The sequence below is a fragment of the Hyaena hyaena genome, unplaced genomic scaffold (assembly GCF_003009895.1).
Source record: "Hyaena hyaena isolate Hyena2069 unplaced genomic scaffold, ASM300989v1 scaffold_469, whole genome shotgun sequence".
Classification (NCBI taxonomy): Eukaryota; Metazoa; Chordata; class Mammalia; order Carnivora; family Hyaenidae; genus Hyaena; species Hyaena hyaena.
In genome coordinates, this window is record NW_024081103.1 from 835,212 (window position 1) to 844,274 (window position 9,063).

The following is a 9,063-nucleotide window of genomic DNA, read 5'->3' on the forward strand; positions in this document are numbered from 1 at the left end:
ATCCTGGTTCACAAGTACATAGGAGATATTCCAAAATTATTCATGTCATTCACCTTACATTGTACACACAACAACTTCAGAATAACAATACTAATACTACTATCCCCAATATCATTGCTGAAGAATTCAACATTTTCCTGCTATTTCTGTCCCATTTACTCTCATTTTTCATAATTGGACTATATTATTGTGAGCACATAGAGCTATTATATCTATACTTTCTTCCTCTTAGTCCTCATTTAGTCTTAGTTCTTTAAGTAACACACATGCAATGCTCACTGTCGGCTTTCATATTGAGACATCTCTAGTCATTTTAGTTGATGGAAGCTAGTTCTTTAATAGGTTTCTCAGGAAAGGCTCCTGGAAGACATAATTTTAAATGTTCCTGTATTTGGAAACATCTTGTGCCCTTTACATTTGAAAAACCAGGGGCATCACTTAAGCGTCCAACTTTGGCTCAGGTCATGATCTCGCGGTTTGTGGGTTCGAGCCCTGCGTCGGGCTCTTTGCTGACAGCGAGCTCAGAGCCTGGAGCCTGCTTCTGATTCTGTGTCTCCCTCTCTCTCTGACCCTCTCCTGCTCGCGCTGTCTGTCTCTCTCTCTCAAAAATAAATAAATAAATAAAACATTAAAACTAAAAAACCCGTTTTGTTAGATATAATAATCCTTGACTCACTTTTCTTGAGAATCTGCAATGTGGTGCTCCATTTTCTCATGACCTATAAATAAAGCCTTGCTGAAAAATATCTCATGTGAGTTTAATTTTCTTTCCCTTTTAAGTCACCTAGTCTTTTTGCCTAGATGCCCTCCACTTTTCCCCCCTTTAACATCAAGTAATTTTACCAGACCAAGTGTTGGTCATTCTGGGTCAATATCCTTTGGTATACAGTGTGCTCTTTCAGTAGAGAGTTTCAATATCTATTCAATTTTTCATTAACATTATAATTATAATTTTTGTACTTGTTCTAGTCCTTTGGTTTCTTTTCTTGTAAACTACTGTTGTCTTTCTGTCAGATCATCTTTATCTCTCTTAATATTAGTCACCTTTCCTCAAAATCTTTTTATTTTTTCACATTTTTTTATTACGATTTTTTTTTCTTTTCACTCTATTTCTCTTACGGCATTGTCTGTCACTTTTATTTACTCCTGGTTGCCTACTAGTTGAGTCTTCATTTCTAAAATGACTTTTTTATTTCTAATTCTTACCTGAGTTCTGCCACTCATTCTGGGTGTTTCATTTCTTATTATGCTGTTCTGTCATGTCCTGCATCATTTCTTTCCAATTTAACTAGTATGAAAAGTGTATTAAGGCTCATCTTCTTTTCAACTTAACTGGTGATTATCTTCCCTTTTCTGATATTCACTATCACTTTTTCTTTAACAATATATGAGGACAGGTTTTCAGTCCTTTCCTCACTTCTGGACGCCTTCGTCTCCCATGGCCTGTGTCAAGGCATTTACCTCAGTAAATGAGATGCATAGAATATTTTACTTCCACATCCTTTGCTTCTAGTTGAGACTTTGAGAATATACTGACTTTGGGCCCCTCCACCCTTACCTAATTCCTCAGTTTCCCTGAGCTAGGTTGGCACTTTGTTCCATTTCAGCAAGCACTTGCTTTTCTTTTGCAGTATGTCTCCTCTACTTTAGGAATCACTAATTTAACACTTGCGCTATAATTCCCAGCTTCATTGTCATTATTCTCTTACATTACTATATAAATCCAAACTAAATTAATCGTCACAGATTCCCCTTTTCTTCATCTGCACTGTCTTGATACGAAGTTTTTGCTCTGATTGTTTTGTTGTTTGATAGTGCTCACTATTTAAAGTTTTTTAAAAATATTTATTTGTTTTTGAGAGACAGAATGAGAGCAGGGGAGGAGGCAGAGAGAGGGCGATACAGAAGCTGAAGCAGGCTCCAGGCTCTGAGCTGTCAGCACAGAGCCTGACACAGGGCTCGAACCCATGCACCATGAGATCATGATGTGAGCTGAAGTCAGACACTTGACCGACTGAGCTACTCAGGCTCCCCTGATAGTGCTCACTCTTAACTGATCCCTCAGAGGCTGTGCGAGGGTAACGTATTTGTGAATCTGTGCATATTGATGGTTTAATGGGTTTTGACTGAGCTCCTGTTCTTTTCCTTCAGTGACCTTTGAAATATTACTACATAGTTTTTCAGTTTCCAGGATTTCAGATGAGAAATCCAATGCTAATGATTTATCTCCCTCTCTTCCTCTCCCTCCTTTCTTCTTTTTTCCATTCTCTCTCCCTTTCTTCTCTTTGAGAGACTGAGTATGCAAACAGACAATGGCAAGATCGTATGTAAAAATAAAACTGACCCAGGGCTCCTGGGTGACTCAGTTGGTTAAGCATCTGACTCTTGATCTTGGCTCAGGTCATGATCTCACAGTTTGTGAGTTCAAGCCCCACATCAGGCTCTGTGCTGACAGTGTGGAGCCTGCTTGGGATTCTCTCTCCCCCTCTCTCTCTCTGCACTTGCCCCGCTCATGCTGTCTGTCTGTCCATCTCTCTCTCAAAATAAATAAACTTAAAAACATAAATAAAACTGACAAAATAGTCTACAGCAACCAGTCCAGGAAAGCAGCTCACCATCTGCAGCAGCCATCCCAGGAAGCCAAACAGCAGCTGTAGTTATCAGCCCAAAATGACCAGCGCTTGATTAATTACTGACAGCTTCCTGAATTTTTGCCCCAACCAGTAAGGTAAGCCAAATACTCACCTAACCAATTACATAGGATACCCAACTTCTAGGTAGCTTTCAACAGCTCCCCCATGCCAACAACCTCCAACCAGGGCACACCTGAATTCCCTTTTCCCCTATAAAGCTTTCCATTCTTCTGCCTGCCTTTGAGTCTCTGTCAAACACAAGTGATGGTGTCCCAAATCCCTTGCTATAGAAACTCTGAGTTAATAGCCTTCGATTGTTCTTATTTGGCTTTGTTTATTTCTGCACCTTTATTCTTCTCTTTCTCCCTCGTTTTCCTCCTCCTCTTTTTCTCCACTCCTCCTCCCCCAGCCCCAGTCTCCTTTGTTCTTGTTTTTCTTCTTCTTTTTGTAAGTAACTTGTTCTTTCCATCTATAAGTTTTAAAAGATCTGCTCTTTATATGAATTTTCCTCAGATATGCCTAGATGTGTCTTATCTCATTGATGTTACCTGGAACTCAGTGACCCCTTTCATTTGCAGACATACATCTATCTTTAGGTCAGGGAAATTTTTTATTATTATTTGTTTAATTATTACCTCTCTTTTATCTGTTCCTTTCTCTCCTTCTGCAATTCAAACAGTCATATTTCAGGTCTTTTGGATCTATCTTCAAAGTAATGTGCCTTTTCCATCATAATTTCTCTCTTTATTTTTTTTGCTCTGTGTTTTGAGATATCTTTTCCACTTTTCAGGCCACTTAGCAAAATTCAGTCATTCTTCAATGTATCATCAATTTCGTGTTTTTTAAAATCATGATTCCATTTGTTTACTTGTGTAAAAATGTTATAGCTGCTTTATTTATAAAAGCCTCAAGTGAAAACAACCCAAATGTCCATCATAAGGAAAGTGGATGGAGAAACTGTGGCATATGCATTCAATAGAATACTACTCTATTGTAGAGTAGCATTAGAAGGGAAAAAACTACAGATATATGCAAGAACATGGATGAATCTCAAAACATTATACCGAGTGAAAGAAATCAGACCTGGGGGCGCCTGGGTGGCTCAGTCGGTTAAGCGTCCAACTTCGGCTCAGGTCATGATCTCGCGGTTTGTGGGTTCAAGCCCCACATCAGGTTCTGTGCAGACAGCTAAGAGCCTGGAGCCTGTTCTGTGTCCTCTCTCTCTCTGCCCCTCCCCCACTCATGCTCTGTCTCTCTCTGTCTCAAAAATAAATAAACTATAAAAAAAAGAAAAAAAAAGAAATCAGACCTTAAAAAGTAAGTATAAGAGTCCTTCTACATGAAGTTTTTTTGTTTTTTTGTTTTTAAGTCCAAAGCAAGCTCCAGGATCCCAGCTGTCGGCAAAGGGCCCAACACAGGGCTCAAAGTCATGAACTGTGTGATTATGACCTGAGCCAAAGTCGGACACTTACCCGACTGAACCACCCAGATGCCCCTGAAATTCTAAGTGAAACAAAACTAATCTGTGGTGATAGAACATCAGAAATTGCCTAGGAAGGGGGAAATGGGGAACAATGGTAATTTACTGGGGAAGTAGCAGGAGGTGATGGAAATATTCTATATGTTTACAGAGGTGTGGGTTGTGTGGATGGTATGGTATGGATGTATCAAAGTTCATTGCACTGTACACTTAAGATCTGTGCATTTTATTGAAGGTGAAACCTCAATTTAAAAAGGGAATAAATGGTTTCTGTTCAATAGTCTTGTGTGTGTATTGAATTTAGTCTTCATGGGGGCTTTTATTTATGTATTTATATATTTATGGTTTAAGATGTCTTTGGTCTTTTTTAGCAGTTTCAAAAGCTAGTGCTCTATCAGCTTCAAAGGAAGAGAAGTTTCAGTGCAACTATTCTGCTTCCTCAAACCTCCCCTTTGTCAGAATGACCAGCAAGTCCTTTTTCTTTTAAATTTATCTCATTTTATTATATTTTTAATTGACGTATAATTAACATGGCATTATATTACTTTCAGGTATACAATACAGTGATTCACCAGCTCTACATACTACTCAGCACTTATCACAGTGAGAGTACTCTTAATCCCTTTTATCTGTTTTACTCATCCCCCTCCCCCGCTCTCCCCTCTAGCAACCACTAGGTTGTTTTCCATGTTTAAGAGCCTGTTTTGTCTATTTTTTCTTTATTTGTTTTGTTTATTAAAGTCCACATGTGAGTGAAGTCATATACTGTTTATTTTTCTCTGACTTCTTTCACTTAGCATTATACCCTCTAGGTCCATCCATGTTGTTGCAAACGGCAAGATCTCATTCTTTTTTATGGATGAGTAATATTTTCTATTATATATATATTATATATATAATATATATATAATAATAATATATATAATATATATATATCCCACATCTTCTTTATACGTTCTTCTATCAGTGAACACTTGGGCTGCTTCCATATGTTGACTATTGTAAGTAATGCTGCAACAAACATAGAGGTACATTTATCTTTTTGAATGAGTGTTTTTGTTTTTTTTTTTTTTTTTAGAAAAATACCCAGTAGTGGAATTACTAGATCATATGGTAATTCTATTTTTAATTTTTTTTAAAGAATCCCTGTACTGTTTTCCACAATGGCGGTACCAATTTGTATTCCCATCAACACATGAGGGTTCCTTTTTTCTCCACATCCTCACCAACATTTGGTATCGCTTGTCTTTTTGATTCTAGCTGTCTTGACAGGCAGAAGGTGGTATCTCACTGTGGTTTTGATTTGCATTTCCCTGATGATTAGTGATGTTGAGCATCTTTTCAAGTATCTTTTGGCCATTTGTGTGTCTCAGCAGGTTCTCCTAAGAACAGTACCAGGTACCATCCTCCCACTTGGAGGACCATGGATCTTCACGGGCTCTACTCTTCATTATCCACTATGTTCTGATGCTCTTCCTTTCTATCTCTAGACTCACTATAACGTGAGCCTTCATTGATGCCATCTAGTGCCCAATGAGTCTGTCTGCTGATTGCCATGTATTCATGTTTCCATTGGGGTCATATAGTTGAATTGGGAGTGGGAGAGAAGGGTGAAAGATATGTGACAGTATGATTCATTTTTATAAACTAGCTGGTATCCAGAATTGTGTGCCATGTATTTAGTAAACAATCAAGAAATAGTTGTTAAATTGAGTAAAGAACATAGTTGGGCAAATAAAGAGACCTAGAAAATCCAAGCATTATTGAACGTGATGTTTCCATTTCAATCTCCCTTCTCTGGAGGTGGCACTAAAGTCAAGGAACATAGAAATCCAAAGGTTGAGTTGGGACGAGCACTGAGTGTTATATGGAAACCAACTTGACAATAAACTATGAAAGAAAAAAAAAAATCCAAAGGATAAGTAGGAACTAGTGTTAGTGAGGTAGAGAAGATGGTCCAAATCTGCCACCAAGTGCGGGAACAACCAGAAGCAACTAGTGAAATCTGGGTTGTAAAGCAAGAGCTCTGAGAGCTAGAAAGACAAGTACGAAGGGGTGGGTTAAGAGAGTAAGTAGAAGTAAAATCTGTGATGAGCACTGCAGTCTAACAATAGATAACCCTCAGACCCTCTTAAAAACTTAATACCTGGAGGACTTCCAGCTTCTGCCTACGTGCAGAAGGCTGGAAAGGGCGTTGCTCCCACAACAGTAAGCTAGGCAAGCTATAAAGTCCTAACTTTTATTGAGCCAATCAGAGAGCTGAGGGCAACTTCCTAGCCTGAATCTAAGGAAAGACAAGTGCTTGTGAACACAGATGAGATGAGTCATCTGTGGCACAGCATGTGAAGGAAGATGGAGCAGCCAGTCAATAGCAAAGAATTGTGCTAAATATGTAAATAAATTGCTAAAGACTGTGTATGGGCTTGCATGCTCCTAGAACCCCAGGGAAGCCAGCAGCCACACAGTAAGGGGGGTCCACATCTGTTAACTGGCTCTTCTCCAGGGAAGATGTTTTGTGATTAAAAGAGAAAAAAAGGGGGCGCCTGGGTAGTTCAGTCGGTTAAGCATCCAACCTTGGCTCAGGTCATGATCTCATGGCTCATGAGTACGGGCCCCGTGTTGGGCTCTGTGCTGACAGCTCAGAGCCTAGAGCTGCTTCGGATTCTGTGTCTCCCTCTCGCTCTGTCCCTTCCCTGCTGATGCTCTTTCCCTCAAAAATAAACATTAAAAAAAATAAAATGTTAAAAAAAAGAGAAAGAAAAAGTTTCTAGTCTCTCTAGAGGCAAAAGTCTTCTTCCTCTGTTAGGTAGAAGATGAGCACATTCCTTCGAACACTTTAAACTCTGGGTCCAGGTACAAGTGAGCAAGGCCAAGAGACTCGTTGATAGCACTTGCCTGTCTGTGTGAACCCTTCTTTCAAGTTCTTATATCCTATTTCGAGATGTGCCTTTTCTCATGTTGCCTGACATTGGAAATACTCACTTCCTTCAAGGGTAAAGCCCACTCCTAACACTAGGGATGGTTACATTCTTAGCAAGACAAGTGCTGGCGTATCTACGGGGGATATGTTCTAAATCTCCTAGTAGATGCCTGAAACTGCAGATAGTTCTACACCCTATATATACTATGCTTTTTCCTGTACATACATACCTATGATAAAGTTTAGTTTATAGGCACAGTAAGAGACTAACAATAGGTAATAAAAAAGAATAATTATAGCAATATACTGTGTATGTGTGTATATATATATAGGTATATGAATATAGTCTCTCAAAATATTGTATCGTACTCACCTATTTGTGACAATGTGAGATGATAAAATGCTTACATAGTAAGGTAAAGTGAGGTGAGTGGTGTAGGCATTGTGATTTAGTGTTAGGGTTAGGCTGCTACTAACCTTAAAATTTTTTTTAATGTTTTCTTTCTTTTTCAGAAGGAGACAGAGTACAAGCTGGGGAGGGGCAGAGAGAAAGGGAGACACAGAATCCACAAAGCAGGCTCCAGACTCTGAACTGACACCGAGCCCAACATGGGGCCTGAACCCGTGAGCCACAGATCATGACCTCAGCCAAAGTCAGACGCTTAACCAATTAAGTCACGCAGGCGCCCCAAGGCTGCTGCTGACCTTCTGATGACATGTTGGAAGGAGGATCATCTACTTCTGGACCAAGGTTGACTGCAGGTAACTGAAACCTAGGAAAGTGGAACCACAGATGACTGGGGGGACATTGTAGATCAGAGCATTACAGAGAATCCCCTACTTCTATCCTTTTAATTACAAAAACAAAAATAACTATTATAAAGGTAAATAAATCTTATTGCTGGAGGAAAAGTAATTGAATTCTACTTAGCACCAACAGATGATTTTATTGGTTGATTTTAACTTTTAGGTGGTTTGACATTATTAATCACATCAGGTACCATATGTGAAAAAACTTAGGGTGTGTTTAAAGTGATACTGATCTACATTATCTTTAAAAAATATTTTTTTTAATGTTTTATTTACTTCTGAGAGAGACAGAGACCACGTGAGCAGGGGAGGGTCAGAGAGAGAGGGAGACACAGAATCCAAAGCAGGCTCCAGGCTCTGAGCTAGCCGTCAGCACAGAGCCTAATGCGGGGCTCGAACCCATGAACCGTGTGATCATGACCTGAGCTGAAGTCAGACGCTTAACCGACTGAGCCACCCAGGCGCCCCAATCTACATTATCTTATTAGAAACCACTAAGTATCGATGAATTTTAGGACTGAGGACATTTTGGATATGAGGAAAGAATATGTATGCGTAATTTTAAAAAGTTTTTTCTTTTAAAACCAACTTTAAGGGGTATAATTGACATAATAAATTGCATCCATTTTATTTTATTTTTTTATTTTTTATTTTTTTAAATGTTTTATTTATTTCTAGGAGAGAGAGAGAGAGACAGCGTGAACAGGGGAGGGTCAGAGAGAGAGAGTCACAGACTGAAACAGGCTCCAGGCTCTGAGCTGGCAGTCAGCACAGAGCCCGACGCGGGGCCCGAACCCACGAACCGTGAGATCATGACCTAAGCGAAAGTCGGATGCTTAACTGACTAAGCCACCCAGGCGCCCCAAATTGCATCCATTTTAAGAATACTCAGTGAGTTTAGGCAGTTGTATACCCTCATGCAACTACCACAGTTAAGGTAAAAAACATTCCATCATTCCAGAAAAGTTCCTTTCAACCCCTTTGGCCATAATCAAGCCCCATAATCATATTTCTGCACTGGCATATATGTATATTGATACTAAATGGTATAGAATACTAATACTTTATGTCATATTGGGCCAGGTTTTTCTCCTGAGTTTGTCATAAGCTTTATAAAACCCTTTAGTTTTCAAAAATTTTGGATTTTAAGGGGTGCCTGGATGGCTCAGTTGGTTAAGCGTCCCAATCTTGGATTTGGTTCAGGTCATAATCTCACGATT